Here is a 19,783-nt window from a genome sequence, read left to right on the forward strand (position 1 = left end):
CATATGATATCTGCAATAAATGCATTTATCTACTGTATGAAAATATGAATTTATGAGAAAAGTATGGCAGGCATCATAATGCCAGTTCAAATTGTAGATAGCTTTTAGAAATACTTACTGCACAAAGAAAAGGACATCAGTGGTCATAAGTATTTTATACGGGAATATTATAAAACCTTACCAGAATTGCTTTACCAACATCATCATTAATAGTACTAGAAACAGGACCAATAGGAACTGCAATTATGTGGCTAATCGGTGTATTGCAGGATAGCATTGTCTTTGTCCGTTCATCTGTGTCTTTTCTCTTCCTGTTTATAAAGGACTGTATTTGTTCTGAAGTGAGTAGGATCTCTAAGTCGGGGGAGTGTGTGGATGGAGAATTGATGCCTGACAACTAAAGATCTGTGGTGACTTCTGGTGCAGCACAAATTCCTAAGTAGTATGACTTTGGGAAATGACCAAGAAAAAAAAAAAAAAAAGAATCAATTAATACGTTTTCAAACCTAACTCATCATCAGATGGAAAATATTTAATAAATTTTACTCCTTTTGTGGTTTTGCTGTGAGCAAATTTTAGAGCTACAGACTTACTAATGATATCACATTAAATATTTTTGTAAGGAAACTATTCAGTTTTATATAGGTATTGACTACTTTAGGGACAAATCATGGCCACAATATATAGAAAACGCTGACCAAGAAAAATAGGGTAAGTCCTTTCCCTAAATCCAAACTGAGACAGCATTCTGCCCTACAATATATAACCAGGTTTGGAGAATTTAAGTATGCATATTTATATATTATTAAAATTTTTTTAGATGTAATTACCTCAAGAGCACTGACAATTTACCAACAATAGTGGGTTAATTAGATTATTTTAAATTCACAAAATGGTTTCTTAAGGAGTTGTCAAAAACACCAAAAATTTAAAGGTGTTACTCACAGAAAGTTTGAAGATATGAAAAATTTTCAGAATATATTGCTAAAGAAATCAGGTAACAAAATATTACACATAATACAATTTTTATTTCATGAAGGTAATTATATACTGTAATTGGTTTTTGCTCAAGGGAAGTGATTTCAAGTTTTATTGTTAATAATATGATACACAATGAAAATAAGATATGGCAGATTTATTTGTGGCTACATTCTGCCAAATTCTTTATTATCTTTTTAATTTGATATAATGAGAGGGATGAAAGAAAGCCTTTTTTTAGTGCTAGATGGAAAAATAAGTAGTAAATTAATGGGGATAGAATAATATATAGAAGTGTTGTTTATAATTTCAAATATAACTGAGGAAGATTCAATTACCCTCAGAGATAAGATACTCCCAAATATTATGAAGAAACAAGGAATGTCAAAATTATGAGTAAATGGTTTCTATGATGTGTAATTGTAAGGTTTGATTAGAGTTAAATTTTATTTCTGCTAGAAAGTATTTTTAGATAGGTAAAAACAATTTATATTTAAATGTGACTATGCCATTAAATTTTAAGAATGAGAAAGGAGGGAACTAGTACTTTCTTATTAGGTTTAATGGAAAACTAAACAGTGATAAAACTCAAAAGTCAAATGCATAATTTTTGTATTTATAGAGATAAGAGTATAGTCAGTGGTTTTATATGATTTATTTACTTGACTTTATAGTTCATCTAGAATCCAGTCAACTTTGTCATGCTGAACACATTTTTATTTTTCCTTAAGGAGTTCAAAGAATATGTAGCTGATTATGAAGCATATTCCAACTAGGAGAAAGCATTTTTTCTGTCTATTTTAATTCAAGAAAATAGGGAAATGTTTTAGAATCTAAAAATATCCAACCTTCTTTTACTCTCCCCAGATAATCTTCTCATTGTGTAAAGAATCAATATGAGACGAATTCTAATCGGTTAGATATTGATTGGGTCATTTAAAAACACAAATGAAAATTTTATATAGCATAAATTTCCAAGCTGGGAACAAGAACATGGTAAATTTGTTAAGCTACTGGAAGAGTACAAGCATAGAAAGCATTCTGTTCATTTTAGAATATTTATAGTACATTTTCTGTCCCAAATGAAATAATAATGTTTACCATTAATAAAACTGAAATACAAACATAATGACTTGGTGATTTTTTTTTTTTTTAAGTCCTACATGTTGCTAAAATTTCACTTTGGAACAGAAGTATCTGCTCCGATAATTCCTGTTAACTTCTTACCTTTTGCTACTCTGAGTTAATGATTAACATTAACAGGCAAACTTAAGTTTCTTTCCTTGAGTGTATTTTTCTCTTTTCTTCCTCCACTTTTATTGAGATATACTTGACATACAGCACTGTATAAGTTTAAGGTGTATATGATTTGACTTACAGACATCATGAAGTGATGACCACAGTAGTTTAGTGAACATCCGTCATCTCATATAGATATAAAATTAAAGAAATAAAAACATATTTCCTTGCGATGAGAACTTTTAGGATTTACTCTCTTAACTTTCACATATAACTTACAGCAGTGTTCATTGTATTTATCATGTTGTACGTTATATCCCTAGTACTTATTTATCTTATAACTGGAAGTTTGTACCTTTCAACTACCTTCATTCACTCTTCCCCCTCCCCCTTCCCACACACTTGCCTCTGGTAACCACAAATCTGATCTCTTTTTCTATGAGATTGTGTGTTTGTTTTTGAAATATACTTGACCCACAACACTATGTTAGTTCTTCGTACACAAAGGAGTGATTTGATATTTGTATACATTTCAAAATGATCACCATAAGTCTAGTTATCATTCATCCTAACTTTCATATAACTAAAAAGTAGCAGCTAAGTAATAGTCAAATGGAATTATATTGTAGTATTGTGAAGACTTTGGGGATATTTACTAAAAAAATTCTATGGAGGCTTTCCAAGGCTTACTCTTTAATTACATTTTTAGATCATCTTTCTTTGTAAGTTGAAACTATAAGTTGAAAATGCATTTAGTACACCTAACCTCCTGAACATCATAGCTTAGCCTAGCCTACCTTAAAAGTGCTCGAACGCTTACGTTAGACTACAGTTGGACAAAATCATCTAACACAAAGCTTATTTCAGAATAAAGTGTTGAATAGCTCATGTAATTTATTGAATACTGTACTGAGAGTGAAAAACAGAAGGGTTGTCTGGGTACAGAATGGTTGTAAGTGTATCGGTTGTTTATCCTCATGATCGACTGTCTGGCTGGGAGCTGCGGCTCACTGCTGCTGCCCAGCATCACGAGAGTATCACACCACATATTGCTAGCCTGGGAAAAGATCAAAATTCAAAATTCGAAGTATGGTTTCTACCTAATTGCTTTCACACTGTCATAAAGTTGAAAACTCGTAAGTTAAACCATCAGAAGTCAGGAACCATCTGTATGGCATTCTGTCTTCTCAGTTATATGTCTATTGATAACTTTTATGAATATATATTAACAGGAAGCAAAAGACTGTCAACAAAGTAAATATTTTAAACGTGCTACAGTATTAGTTACTACTAGCTCCATCAGCACAAATGGCTCCCCTTCCCTCCATCCGTGACGCATAATTTCAGTGTGCATCTGATACTCCTATGCCTGACTAACATGCTGTATAGTTTTACAGTGAATTTTTGTGGGACTATTTTTTTTGAAATTGGACATGTGTGTCAGTTATCTATTGCTGCATAATAAACCATCCCCAAAACTTCGTAGCTCAAAACAACAACAGTCATTCTTTTTGTTCATGGATCTGCTATTTGGGCAGGATTCAACAGTTACAACTGGTTTATGCCATGCTACGCCACCTGGGGCATCTCCACTGGGGGCTGAAGGAGCCATGTCCAAGATAGTGCACTCATGTGGTGGGTGGGCTGGTTCAGGTATGCAGAATACTACATACCACTTGAAACTATCCACTAGATGACTTGATCTAAATCTCTTTTACACGGGCATACAAAATCTTTTTAGGACTTTGATTTTCCTGCCTGGAAGATGTTAGGCACGATATAGGTAGCATGCTAAGTGAATCTTTGCTTAAAAATAACACTCCCAGATATTTTGAGAGCAAGATTCAGAACTGGTTCTTCATATCACTGCCACTCACATTCAAGTGGTGAGAACTTAATCGCATGGCCATACCTAGCTGCAGAGAAGGCTGGTAGTGTAGTCTTGAGCAAGGGGACCTTATGCCTAACCAAAACTCTATTCTTATAGAAGAAAGAATGAGTATTTAGTGAAAACTAGCCATCTTTCATAACTTCGCAGACTGTTTAGTTATTCTTTCCTTTGTGTAAACAAAGATATTTGTGCATAACTTCACTTAAAGCATGGATCCTGCCATTTTGTAAGGATGAGATTTTTGCATGCAGGAATTCCCTGTGTATCTCTGAATATCCCATGCCTAGATCCATGCCTGGCCCAAAAAAGTAGGTGCTTTAAATATTAGTTGAATGGATGAATTTTTCAAAAACATCCACGTTGTCACCAATCATATTTACCTACCCCAATGTAAGGAAAATTAGCAAATAGATGAATACTGAAAAGGGGCAAATTTAACTTCTAATTTGGCATAGAAAAAAGACTACTCAATTCTTCCAAATTCTTAGTCAGTAAAAAACCGCTATCAAAGCCAATAATTCAGACAGGAAAAAAATGCACAGTTCCAAGGGATATGATGTTTTCATTTGTAGACTCTTTACTGTTCTAGAAATAGCTGAACTGTGAGCCATGCCTAGCCAAAGACAACATTAAAGGTTTTGAGGAAAGAAAAGTGTTCTTGATATACACAGTTTCATCAGTCCTATACCAGTATTTTCATATGTTCCTCCTTTTCTTTACAATTATAGCTCAGTTGGCCTATGCACTGGTTTCCAGTCGTTCTGCATTGAGCTATTTTCATTCTAGTACATCGTTATTTTCAGTCTCACCTGGAAATGAGTGCAGTGACCACCTGATGATACTGATTCCATCTAGCCTTCTTTGTATTCCAAGACGGAGCACACATTATTTTTGGTTTGACACTGCTTTGTATTGATCCTAAGAATTCAGCGCAAGCCTTTCCTTTTTTTTTTGTCTAGCCTCAGGAGTCTATCAGAATGACACAGCCATTAAAATGTAGGTTTGACGGTAGGACAGACAAAGTCGGAAGCATTTGTACATTGTTTACGTCAGGAGTCGCTGCACTCAGATTTCAACTTGGAAGAGGACACTAGAATAGTTCAGGATATAGAAATATTTCTCAAGAGTTAAACATATTTATTTTTATGTTTGTTCCACATCCATTTGTGAGATCTGTTTTATATGATCATGTATAATTGATGTATCACAGGTGATTAGTTTCTCTTGCCAACACCTTTCTCCTCTGGCGTTTGCTACCTTCTTGCCTCTCCCTTCTCAGTAGCTCTTTAGAGCACAGGGTTACCGAGGATGTCTCCAGGTATTTCAGGGCTAGCTGGAAACCACAGGAGGTGGCCCTGAACAGTTCCGTGCAAAGGGCCCAAATAGAAAGAGTAAATACAGTTCCAAATATTCCTTGGTAATCAGTTAGCAATACTTCTTAAAAAGGCAAAAGAGTTAGAATTAAGGCATCCCTTTCTTTTATATTTAGGAATTCAGAAATCTTTATGGGATCCTGTCTTCCTTTTTTAGTTATTTTTAACCTAAGAAATACAAACCATTTACATTTATATTCTACTGACAAATGCTGACATTTCCAGAAATTTCACTGTTGAATGAAACATCTGGTCATTCTTAACTCCTCATAAAGAAGTGTCTTAGCATTCTTAACACTGTCTTAACATTGCTCGTTATTGAAGCTACTTTTCAGAAATTTCCTTGAAGGAAATTGAGGGGGAAATATTGAGGAATTATATTCTACTTAACATTTTCATAAGTATCTACAATCAAAGTATGACAGTAATTAAAGGATGTTTCTGTCCTTACCAACTTCAGTTCTTTATTCAATGTAATTTTTCCAGCGAGGTCATTCTAACTAAACTAAATCACCATGTCCATCACCACTTGCTTTATTTTTCTTCTGGGCACTTGTCACTGTCTAACATACTATATACTTTATTTGTTGTCTTGTTTGTCATCTCCCTTCTGCCACTAGAATGTAAGCTCCTTGAAAGTACAGACTTCTATTCTATTTTGATTATTGCTAGATTCCCAGCTGCTAAAACAGTGTCTGCCACATAGCAGACCAGACTCTCAGTAAATATTTGTTATATGAGTAATTGAGTGACACATTGAATAAATATACATGTGATATTTACTTAAAATTCCATGTTATTTGTGAGATTCTCCAAGTTATTGTCAAAGAATTTTGGTATTAATTGAAGTTTATGTAACTTTATTTTGCCTCTTAAAGGAAGTAAAGATGGTGACTTGGGAAAATTGCCACAAATGCTAAAAATTATGATTGTTTTCTTTTCTAATGGACAATTTAATGAAGAGTTTTTATTTTTTAATCATTTTTACATTTGAGTGGCTTATTTTTGCATATATGTCACTGCATAAGCCAAATGGGGACTTTTGCACGAAATTTCTAAGCACATGGTACTCCTTATATCTATACCCCTCTCCCCTGGGTCTTCTCATTATTCAAGCTATTAAGAAAGCAGCATGAAATCCCAATTGTATTTTATAAATTGATTAGGAATATAATTCTTCAAAATGTCCTTTTGTGAATGACAAAGATAGGGAAACCTTGATCACCAGAAGGTTGGACTAAATGAATATTCTCTTTTAACTTTTATCCTTTAACAGTTGAGGATTTATTTTTTCAGTAAGCAGTGCAACTTCTATTTGTTTTAATTTTATGGTACAAAAATAAACCTCCTCCAATAGTGCCTATGCTTTCTTAATAGGATGCTGGTGATAATACATTATTATTTTTACAAATATTATTATTACTATCACTAGTGAGGATTTTGCAATGTCTTTTGGCCATCATGACAGCTGAATAACCGTCATCAGCATACATTTATATAATCGAAGAAAGTATATGAGATTCTTAGGCTAAAATTCTGATATATTTGTGTTAACTGGCCGTTGCCTGTTTTCCAAAGAACTAGATTATTGTAAATGTGTTTATATTTTTAAAGTTTTGATATATTTAATTGTCTTAATTGAATGGGTTATTGTTTAAGTGTTTACTAATTATTTCTGGGAAAAATAGAAGTTTAAAGCACCTGGTATCTATTTCAAATTATTGGTAAAGTAGAAAACTTTATGGTGATGTAGAAATTAACCCCTGCCCCCAGGAAAAGTATTTTTATAGAATTGAATAAAAGCCAACTTTTAAATTCAGCTGTGTAGAGTTCTCTATGATCAGTGAAATATACGTGCTGATACAAATGAGAGTTTAGCAAGAAACATTTTGGCCTGATGTCATCAGCATAATCCATTGCCCTCTCCCCAGTGCCAACATAGGGTATTAGTGTGCAGAGTAGGTGCCCAATAAGTGTGTGCTGAAGGAATGAATGAGTGTGTGCTTAAATCCTCTTTTCTCAGCAAGGCAGAGGCCTGGGTTTCTGACTCAGATTGGGGTAAGAGAGGGATGTGATGGGGTAGGGGGGTAAAACCTGTTTGTAGTTTTAGGGAGGGGGGAAAAGGGAACCGGAATTAAATTGCCAAGCCAGGAAGTTTGGAAATAAAAGGACAGTTGGCAAGCTTTAAATCCTTGGGAGCTGACTGAGAGCAAAAACCACCCCAGTGAAGGTTCTGCCATAGAAATCAATCCAATGGACTAAAGCAAAGCTGTTTACATGGGCTCGCATGGGCATATTCTCAGGCATGTGAGTGTTCTCTACAATAATTCTGTTTTAGAATGAGTGATATCTCTTTGCTGATAATCTAAAATAAATTAATATAAGCCTCTTTCTTGTTGAATATATATATTCTGCTGCTACATTTTACTCTTCGCTTTAGAATTTTTATGTACAAACATTTTGCTTCTATGTTGTTCTGTTTAATTGTCTAGGGCTACTGAGAAAAGATAGAAGTAGACAATACATAAATAATGCATTTTCATTAAAGAGAGGTCAAATGACCTTAATCCACACCGTAGAAAGATGAAATTACATTGTCCAGTAGGGAAAGTGAGGGGAGAATGATTGTCACATAGCATGTTCAATAGGATGGGCTTAGTGAATTCAAAAGGTCCGTAAAGTAGCAGTTACTTAATTGCTATGTGCTAAAAATTATTAAATTTAAAAATCATCCTTCACATTAACTTGTTAATGTAATTTAGAATTAACCTGATTTGTATTGGTTTTACGTTCTGTTGTGTTTAAATTGTAGCATTTTAGTTATTTTAGGCTTATGAAAATTATAAGCATAAGGAAGGTTTAACATAGATTTATATTTATATGGTTGTGCAGTATAGAAACAAACCTCTCCTGGGTTGTTGAAACCTTTATATGGAGCCCTTGGCATTTCTCAAGTTTCAGTTCAAGAAGTTGAGTCAAGAGAAATTCCTTTGGTCAGTTATTAAGGAGAGAGAGCTGGTTTGGACTTTTTAATCTCATTATAAATTCATGTTCATGGTCCTTATTGATTAAATGGATGGAAATTATTATTTCCTATTACAATCTTTAAGATTACATTAACTAATGAGGGGAAAATGAGCACATTAGCAATATCTCAAACCAAATACTTTCTTTTTTTTTTTTTTTGATTGGAGTATAATTGATTTACAATGTTGTGTTTGTTTCAGGTGTACAGCAAAGTGAATCAGTGATACATATACATATATCCACTCTTTTTTAGCTTCTTTTCCCATAGAAACCATTACAGAGTATTGAGTAGAGTTCCCTGTGCTGTACAGTAGGTCCTTATTAGTTATCTATTTTATATATAGTAGTGTGTATATGTCAATCCCAGCCTCACAATTTATCCCTCCCCCCCAAACCAAATACTTTTTGTATTACTTTTCTTTGATTTGATTTCATAAATATGAGATGTTTCACTACCTACTAATGAAAATATAAAAATGCATGACACAGAGTTTAAAAAAATGACATATTCCTTGTTTATAGGGATACATTTTGTGATGATAATTCTGATCACAATGATGATGATTTCTATCACTTAAGGGGAACTTACCACTTGCTAGTGGTACGGTTTATGTTATATAGTTGGCACTTGTATATTTTATCTAATTTAATCCTCACGGTAACCTCATGAGAAAGATACCGTTATTATTACTGTTTTACAGATAACAAAAACTGAGTCTTTGAGAGCTTAGATAATTGAGCTAAGGTCACACAGTTCTTGCAAAGTAGAACTGGATGGGGTTCAATTTAATCTCTAAGCTACATAGTTCCCCTCAAAAGTTATATTAAAGTATTTTTATGTTTAAGATACAGTATTAAATAATGTAGTAATCAAAAGATAATTTAAGTAAGATAATTTGAGTAATCAAAAGATAGTTATGAGTTTTAGTCTTCTTCATTTTGTGTATCAATAAATATGTCTTTGCTCCTAATTTTTTACTTGTTCAATAATAGATACATATGAAACTTATATGTCATTCATCATTCCCTGGATAATTCACATTTAAAATTTGTATAGATTAGAAGTGGACGATGTTGCCCTTTCTTCTCCATTCATTCAAATATCAAATATCCAAAATATCAAATATCCAAAAACTTGGTTTTTAAAATGTTTAGAATGTTTTGAAAGAGAATATCTCTTCAAAGTTAGACCTATTAATAGTTTCCAGATTTATTGTGTGAATATTGTGAGTAATTTTGTCCTTATATCTAATTTGTTCTCCACGCTATTTTATGTAGGAAGATATTTATCACAACAAAGCTGATGTTAATGACTTTGAAAATGATCTCCTTACTGGGGTGATTTTTTGCTATTCTAGAATTGCTCCACCAGAACTGTCATAAGCACCATTCTTCCTCTTGTAATGTTTATGTTACAATTAGTTAGTTCACAGGCACAGAGCAGATGTTGTCATTTAACATAACTACTGTATATAGGATATTAAAATTGATGAATACAAATACCATAGAATTCAGAGATATTTTATTAATCCTAAACTATTTACCAATCTGGCTTCCCTCTCCTATATGAATTTCAGTGGTAAGAATACATATTTAAAGCAAATATTATTTATCACATAAAATTCATATTTATTAACATACTATGTTGCTTTCACTTTTTTCCTCCAAACACTGTAATGAAGATGTTTGATACTCAATAAGAAAAATGAAAGTTAATAGGGTGAAGTTTGATAGCCTCAATTTCTTTTCTTTTGTTTTCTGAATTGTCCAAAATACCCAGAACTTTTGAATTAATGGACTTTGAGTTCATTTCCAATCTAATGGGATTACTGTGTGACCTTGAAAAATATTTAACTTCTTTGAGCCTTAAGATAAATATATATAAAAAATAGGGATAAGAGTACACAACTATCAGACTTGGGAGAAATTAATCAGATACCAGTATGTTAATTACCTAGCATAGTACCAGGCTCAGAGAGAGACTGTGAATATTAGTTACTTTTACCTAATAAGCACTGAAAAATCATTCAAAATTCTTTAACTCTTAATCTTAGATACCTTCACAGAGAGAAATTTCTTAGTATCAAAGAAATACATTGACTTCTCACATCTCTTTAAGCAGGCGAGATGCACATGTGTACTGTTCAAAAGTTTTATGTGTTGTTTGCAATGTTTGATGTACTTTCTTTCCTCTTTATCATATATCAATATAACCTGGCTAACGTATAGTTTGTTTAAACACCATATATCCTATGACGTTTGATTATGGAAATTTGTGAAGATTTAAGATTCAGAAATTTCAGGCCGATTACTTTGTTTTGGTGCTTAGGTTACTTAAAAAATTCTTCATGTGATGATTTCCTCAGCACCTCATTGAAACGTCACCAGATAAAGCCATCAGGCAACATGGTGAATAGGCGCATTCCTTTCTATTTTTAATGCTTGAAAAGTATTCTTAGAAATTTCTTGCAATTCTGTTGTGTTTAGTAATCCAAAGATATAAAATTCTGTAATCACCATAAATCTCAAATGGTGAAATTTTTGGAAGGAGAGCAACTTTTCACTCTACTTTAAAAAACATATGACTTCATAAGGGAGAGATGTGTGATAAATTAATATAGGCAGATAATATATTCTATTTTAGGGCATAAATAATTGTTCTAACTATGTGCTATAATGAATTTATAGGAGGAAAAATAACCAGGAATGGAAGGGACTTCTGGTGACTATCTGTTAGCTCTTCCTGCTGTCAAGTCACTACTTAAACCGTCTAAATCAAATGAAATGTTCATATACGTCTTAAGATAAAAGTTGCTTTTACCTGCCTTTGGCTGAATGAGAAGAAAAGTAGTTTCTTTTAGCTTTATCTGCAATGAAGCCGATTCTTCTTTGGCTACTTGATTGTCAGAAACATGCTGTTCTATGCCATTCAAATTAATGATGCTAAGTTTAGGTTCCCTGTTATTGAAACTCTCTTACTTATAACTCCTCTAACCTTTATATACTTGATGCTTAGCTATGCGGGGTTTATTCCTGAAGATTTTCTAGTTTCACATATCAATGGAGGTGACATTATTTCTGCAAAGAATTTGGCTTTGTTTGTATTTTTTTTTAATCTTCAATGTATGCTGAACTCTAAAAGATTATTCCACATTCTTTAGTTACAATTTTACATTGTACATAGTAAACGTATTTGAGACACTTTCCAGTACCTATTCTAATATTTAATTTCAAACTCAATATAACTCAATATAAGTAAATGTTAACTAGTAAAATGGCTCCAGTTCTTTGACTTCTTATTTAATTTTCAAGGTAGGAATGTTAACATTGGCTTGGAGTATTGGATAAGTAATTTTTCCAGTGACATAGAAATTGCATTTTTTTCCTCCCTAACCACAGTTACACAAAATTTTGTACTTTCTGCATATGTAAATTGCCTATTTTACTTGGGGCTACCCTTTATGTTCACTTACAACTTCCAACAGCGCAAATCCCAGAAGTTCAGCCATACCCTGAGGTAAATAGATTACCCAAATTAATAGCTGAACTTCCAAATATAGTCAGATTAATAGGTACAAGTCCATAGTCTGACCTGGCCACATGCTGGCAATTACTTGTTTAATTTGATCCATGAAGATAGCTAAGTTGGTCAATGTCAAACCCAATATTCACTCTTTGACCTAAATGTACATTCTGTGTTGGTCAAATTAATTATAAGATCAATTAGTTTTCCTCCTTATTGTTGAGGACATTATGTGAGGCTGTGTGTAGAGCTTCGCAGAATCAACTAGTGTGCCTCAGCTAATAGTTTTCTGATTTATATCCTCAGGGTCAAGAAGTGTTTTTTATGTTAAATGTCCATGACACTCTGCTGACTTAGCCTGGAACAACTCCAAATGATTTATTCTTTGGGATGGCTATAATAGTTATATTTTAACATTAATAATAAGACTTTATTATATTATCTATATTATTATATATTCAATAGAACATTAGTCACCTAACTTGAAATTATATTTTTCACTGAGTTTGTATTTTTAACTAGCTACATTGATTATTATTTGTGAGTTCTTATTAACATCAGGAAACAGTGTGGCTTCCAGGCAACTCAGTTAATTAGAAGGTAAGTGTTCAGTATTCCTGATTTTAATTTAACTTTTGTGTGTGTATGCGTGTCTTAGTATAACTCTCTAAATAATTTCTGTATGTTTAACAAATGTGAGCCATTAGTCATAGGGAGATTCAATGGCAAGGGCAAGAACCTTTCAGATTCATCTCTGACACACCACAGAATACCATGACCATATTATAAAACAGACCAGACATTAATGGGTTTTTGTTATTGTTGTTATTTTACCAAATGACCTGTCTTGCTAAATGACTTTACTGTTGTATTTTGTCAGTATTTAGCATGTCCCTCTAGGCTTTGGAAAGCCAAGCTATCCACATTTAATTATTTTCCATTTTCCTTAAGTTAATCTTTCTGAGTTGTTCCTGCGTTGCTTATCTGATTTTCTTTCTTAGTTTATCTACATGTTCCTAGGAATGAAGGCCCTGTACTATGTACACATTTCATTCTCCATAGAATAAATAATGAGGTATTACCTTAACTCTTCACTTGGTTGAGAGAGATTATGTAGCAGCCAATATAAAAGTGCCTATTTTAACAGCTAAAATCAGCAAAATTCAAGTTAAATTTAGAGTCTTTTCATTAAGCTAGTTCACCAAAGTAGAAAATATCATTTTAATAAGATTCAAAACATATCCACGAATATTAGTAAAGTACCTGGCATGTATGACTACATATTTTGAACAGATTCTCCACTTATCCAATCAGTAGCTGGTACTTCTTTCCCTTATTCCACTGTTATATATAAGATCTTTTGACTACAACTACAATACAGAATAAAAAGTTAGAAATTCTAAAGGATGTGTTTCTTTTTCTTGTAGCGTGGTCCTGCCAAGTCATGGACTTCAAAGCTGTCAATTGTAGTACTATAAATAGTTTCTACATTTGCTAAGTTTAACAGTGCTCCTCATTTTCTTTAAATTTTGCTATTTAACAACTAAATCATAACTTCAGTTAATCTATTTACTTGGTGACTGAGACCAAAATCTAATGAAAAGCAATGGAATGAACATATTCAGGTTATAGTTTTAGCATTTCTGTTAGATGGATTTACTTAAATAATCATAATGTCCTGGTAATTTGTATGTGTAAAGGTTTCAAATAAGTATAAAGTGCTCTGTAGCTATTGCTGCTTTTTTTGTTTGTTGTTGTTTAACTTGATATGAGCAAACTAAGGTGGTTTATAGAAAAATAGAAACAGAAAAAAAGAGATAGATTCAATCATTTAAAAACTGCTTTGAAGTTGGAGAAATGTCATTAAGGGTAAAATAATAACCGATTTCAATATTAGAGGCAGCTGTATCACTATAAACTGAGTTTGAAAACTTTTGTTTACAAAGGGAAAATTTATTGGCGGTAAAAGACACATGCAGAGAATATCTTAATAGCGTGTTCAAGTAATCATGACAATTGATATGACACCCAAAGTCCTCAGTATATTCCAAACAGGCAAGAAAAATAAACATTATTACCTGAGTATTTAATTGATGTTCATAGTGATTATCATGGTGGTTTTGGTCAGTTCATCTTTATTGCTGTTGGTCATCTTTCTTAAATTTCTGATTGTTTTACTTCTCTAGTAAAATCACCAACCAACCAGCCAAGCAGCCAGGCAACCAGCCTACCTGCCTTCTACCTACCTACCTACTGCATAAGCAAACAACAAATAAAAACATTCTGTGGTAAACAAACTAACAAATGAAAACATTCTCTAGCTCTTTAGTATATAGGATGAAATGAAAATCCATTAGTGTGTGTTTTGTTCACTTTTGCCTATTTTTCTTTTCCAGAGTTATCTCCTGTAGTTCTTAGGGTCAATACAAAACCAGACACAGAGGACACTTCACTTTTCCCACCCAAAACTTCCTTTGAACCTACAGTGCCTCCGCTCTTGCCGCTTCTTTTGAGACACTGGTTTTCTTCTCCGTCAACTCAGCCTAATTCAAACTTTAAAGTCCAATTCATCTCAATTTTCTAACCCTTTCCCCTCCTACCTCCATAAATTTCCATAATACCTTGTAAATACATATGGTTATTTTCTTAGGCACTGCTTAGTAGCTAGAACTTGGGATTCATGAGGGTAGTAAAACATTTTGGTCATTACGAATTTAGCACAGTATTGACACCTATTAGACTCTCATCCATAGGTTACTGAAGGAATAAATGAAAAGAATGAAGGAAGGAATAAAATGGTATAATTGTATTTTTACTAATAATTTAAAGTTCCCTGGGGGCTCTCATAAAAATTAGCATTTATCATACATCTGTAATCATTTTATGGCACGTGGGGCACGTTTTTATTAAAGTTTTATACACACACACACACACACAAACACATGATTCTACAGCTAGTGCTTGGGAAAATAATAAATTTGTTTTCCAGTGTTGTTTTCTCTTAAATGTCTTCCTGGACTCCACAATGTATATTTTACTCAAGTGTCTTTCATCCTAGTATCTACACTGTTTTGTAACTCATTGTTCACTTAACAATATGTAATTAACATTTCCCCATATGATTAAATATTCTTCTATATTATCATGTTAGTTAGAAATTTCAGATATCTCAAGGTTTTATCTGTTTAAAAATATTGCTGTACTAAACAAGATTAGAGTTAAATGATTAAATACAATTATTTAGGTGAACAACTTTCTAAAAACTGAATCACTGCTTCCAAGAGCTTGAACAGTTTTGATATATATATATATATATATATATATATATATATACACACACATATACACACACACACACATCACACATATATATATATATATATATACACACACATATATATATACACACACATATATATATATATTGCTCTTTTGCCTGCCAGATATAAGTAATTATATGTCAACCAGATGGTTGTAAAATTAGCCATTTTCTGAATGCATAGCAGCAATACTGGGATAAATGTGTGTGTGTGTGTGTGTGTGTGTGTGTGTGTGTGTGCAATTTCCTTTAACAACAAAATAATGACATTGTCCTAGTAGAAGTGATAATTGAAAGTAACACTAATAAACTTTGTAAAAGCAAACTAGAAAAAAATGTACATTGAGAGCTATCCTGGATATAATATGAAACTTCTATTCAATGAGTATTCATTCATTCATCTTTCATTCACTTTTGTATATAAAAAATTATTGACTGAACACACACTATATTCCAGGCACTGTGCTGGATGACTGGGATACAAAGATCAATGGGCTGTGACCTTAGCCTTACACCTCTGCAGAGTATACTTATGTAAAATAGATCCATTACTGTAAAACATGGCTGCAAGAGATACCTGAACAAAGTGTCCTGTGAGTGAGTGAGTGGGTGGGTGAGGAAGTTGGTAGAGACTTCACAGAGAAGCTACTTGAGCTATCTCTAATAGTATAAGTAGGAGTTTATCGAAAAGTAAAGGAAAAAATAAGAAAAGTAAACACAAACAAATGTATATAGTTCAAATAATGAATAGGTATTTGTTTGGTTGATTTTTATTTTTTATTTTTAATTTTTTTTAAGTTTAAAAAAAAATCTTTATTTCAGATAAAATTATTTCCATTATTAAGGATAAAGCAAACACACTTCCTTGAGTCCATCATTTCAGGTGACTGTGAATTCCATGAACATTGGTGTTCCTGAGTATCATTTGAATATTTGCCTACATGCTTGTGGGAAGCTTCCTCAGCCTTTTCTTGGTAGGTAGGAATTCCAGTTTTTCTGAATTCTTCGCTTTCCTTCAGGTATTCCATTTTGCATTCTTCATGAAAGGCTGGATCATTATAGTAAGCAGTTAGACATTCTTTCAATGCAGAATTTTCTTTCTGGCATTTTACTACCACAAGGATTCCAGAGTCCTTGCAACATTTAGTGAAATCTTGCACTTGTTCAGAACATCTCTCTCGGGCCTTTTCTCTCATTATTTTAGGGATCAAAACATCTTTTTCGACTCATCTGAGATGCGGCTCTGCAGGGTCGAGTGCCATGTCCGCGCCCGGGAGGTGGCAGCGGCCCACACAGGTCTGGTTGGTTTTTAAATGAAAGAGAAATATGATTTGGGCCCACATTGTGGAATACTGAGTGGCCCATACCTTGATAAGAAGTTCCATAATTAGTGTAAAAAGCAAGCGAAATAGGTTTTTTTACTTTGATACATTTGTATATTGTAGTATGATTGCCACTGAGGCAATATTTATCACATTACATTATTATAGTACAGTATTATTGACTATGTTTCTTATACTGTGCCTTAGATCCCTATGGCTTATTATTTACTGCTAGTTACAAGTTTGTACCCTTAAACACCATCAATCTAATTCCCCCATCCACCATCCCCTGGTAACAATCATTTTACTCTCTTTTGTACAGATTAGACTTTTTTAGATTCTACATATAAGTGATATTGTACAGTGTTTGTCTTTCTCTGTCTGACTTACCTTGTCTAGTACAATATGCTCAAGGTCCATCCTTGTCATAAATGGCAGGATATCTTCCTTTCTCATGGCTGAATAGTATTCAATTGTGTATATATGTACCACATCTTTTTTAGCCATTTATCCATTGGTGGGCATTTGGGTTGTTTCCATAGCTTGGCTATTGAGAATAATGCTGCAATAAATATGGGTGTGCATATATCTCGTCAAAATCCTGTTTTCATTTCCTTTGGATTTTTACCCAGAAATGGAATTGCTGGATCATATGGTAGATATATTTCTAATATTTGAGGAACCTCCATATAGTTTTTCCTAGTGGTTGGACTAATTTACATTCCTGCCGACAGTGTACAAGGGTTCCCTTTTCACCACATCCTCACCAGCATCTGTTTGTCTTTTTGATAATAGCCATCCTAATAGGTGTGAGGTGATATCTCACTCTAGTTTTGATTTGCATTTCCGTGATGATTAGTGATGTTGAACATTTTTTTCATGTACCTGTTGGCCATTTCGATGTTCTCTCTGGAAAAATGTCTAATTAGTTCGTCTGCCCATGTTAATATCAGATTTTGTTTGGGGTTTTTGTTATTCATATATGTTAATTCTTTATATATTTTGGATATTAACCCCTTATATTTTGGATATTAACCCCTTATTCAAAATATGGTTTGCAAAATTTTTTCCCATTCTATAGGCTGCCTTTTCATTTTGTTGACTTTTTTTTTTTTTCCGAGTAGAAGCTTTTGAATTTGATGTTGTCCCATTTGTTGATTTTTTACTTTTGTTATTTGTGCTAGCAAAAGAGGTTTTTAAATAGGAGAGTGACAAACTTTTCATGTAAGAAAAATACCATAAAGCAATGTAGAGAATAGACCAGAGTGGAGGAGAAACTTGTAGTAAGAAAATAATGAGGAAACTGTTAGAATAGGCCACCTGATAGAGGCCATGTCTTAGCGGTGGTGACAATGGAGAGAAGCTAGATTATCGTACCTACTGGGTGTGTTGGTTGAACAGAAGGGAAGAAGTAAAGATCTGAGGTCGCAAAGAAATCTTATTCCAGAATAAGCTCCTTTACCATTTTACTACCTGTGTTCTAGGGTACCATCCTCTCCTGGGATCCCAATCCTGAGGTACAGGGATCCCAGAGACACGAGAGGGCCAGTGAATGCACTGAATTTTATGGGCAACAATTTGGAGACATGAAGATCCATAGTCTTCATCAGATTCTCATCTCAGATTCAAGGGGAAAACTTTTAAAAATTGTAAGTCGATGTGTTCAATAGGTACTTTTCTAGGGAGACACTCCATGCTTTTCATCAGTTCCTTTTAGTAGATTATAACACCAAATAGCTGAAGACCACTGATCTATCTGATAGATACCCTTTTATTTTTTCACAGATTTTCTTTGTATTTAGGTCCAGTTGTTAGGACAGGGTTGCAGGGCAGTGTGACATAAAATACACGGGTTTAAGTCAGAGATACCTGGGTTGGCATCCAGAGTCTTCAATAATGCTGCGTGACCTAGGCAAAATTGCTTAAACTCGAATAACTGCAGTTTCTTCATTTGTAAAATGAAGAGAGTGACATCTAGTTCAAATATGGGGCTATTCATAAGAACTTATTAGCCCAGCACTTAGTTGAGTGGCTGGTCAATAGAAGGCGTTCAATAAGTGATAGCAATATTGAACACTGTTGTTATTATCCTTACATTTATTAGATAGCAATGCTGAGGCTCATCTCACTTCTCTCCCCTCTATGAAGCCTTCATTTATCACCCCATCTAAAGTCAGTCTCACCCTTTTCTGAGCTCTTTGCTTGTACTTCCTCTTCTTGAGATCTACCTTACTTTTACTGAGATTATAGTGTATATGTCTTCGTCTCATCCAGTTTACTAGATATTAGGGCTTTATTCATCTTGTATTCCCTTTAGTGATGGCTATCATACATTCTACGCAGATGAGGCACAAAATTTAAATATTTTGTATACAACACAATATTTAATATTTTCACAGTATATTTGGTTCAGTGGCACCTATCAGAGCACTTGTCACACCATATTGGCTCCCTGATAACACAGTGGATTCTGTGGGCAGAGTCTGTTGTGTATTCATGGTGCTTACATTGCATTAGAGAAAGAAAAGTTTGATCATGGGCTTCTTGCACTTGAAAAAACTTGGCTTTTACTTTTACTCTTTAAAAAATAAATATTAGATGTCCTGTCACTTATGTGATGTGATATAAAACCTTAAATCTTTATATAGTGTTGGAAGTATTGTATTAAAATGTCCCATATTTTCTAAAATCTCATGTAACTCAAACATCTGGAAAAACCTAGTAACAAATAATGTATAGATAGTTCAGATTTGGTTTTTATACTGTCATTCTTCACATAATAATTTCTGTATGTATTTTTCCGGTAAGTAATTTATCCCAAACTAATTATGTAAATTAAAATTTCAGGAAGGCTATGAAACACTAACAACTCAGTTATATTATCTCAAAACATTATAATCACCACACTGAGTAGCAGCAAAAATAGAGGTCAGAGCATTTTGGTTGTCTTAATGTGGCTCTTCTGTTTTGATATTTTTAAAGTTACATCTGAACACAATTTTCTATATCAACAACGATGCCACTTTAAAATATCTAAATGCAAAAGGGCTGTACGATAAGGAAAAACACTGCAGTCTCATTGGAAAAATTTTAAAGAAACATTTTGTGATC

At 33.3% G+C, this 19,783-nt stretch overlaps 1 protein-coding gene and 1 pseudogene across 1 annotated transcript in view; one reads left to right on the plus strand and one right to left on the minus strand.

Moving 5' to 3' along the window:
* The window catches only part of KCND2 (potassium voltage-gated channel subfamily D member 2), a 476,550-nt gene that overhangs the window by 111,652 nt on the left and 345,115 nt on the right, over positions 1-19,783 (plus strand). The window lies entirely within an intron of this gene.
* LOC137768577 (COX assembly mitochondrial protein homolog) lies at positions 16,229-16,612 on the minus strand (annotated as a pseudogene).

Source organism: Eschrichtius robustus, chromosome 8 (assembly GCF_028021215.1).
Source record: "Eschrichtius robustus isolate mEscRob2 chromosome 8, mEscRob2.pri, whole genome shotgun sequence".
NCBI lineage: Eukaryota > Metazoa > Chordata > Mammalia > Artiodactyla > Eschrichtiidae > Eschrichtius > Eschrichtius robustus.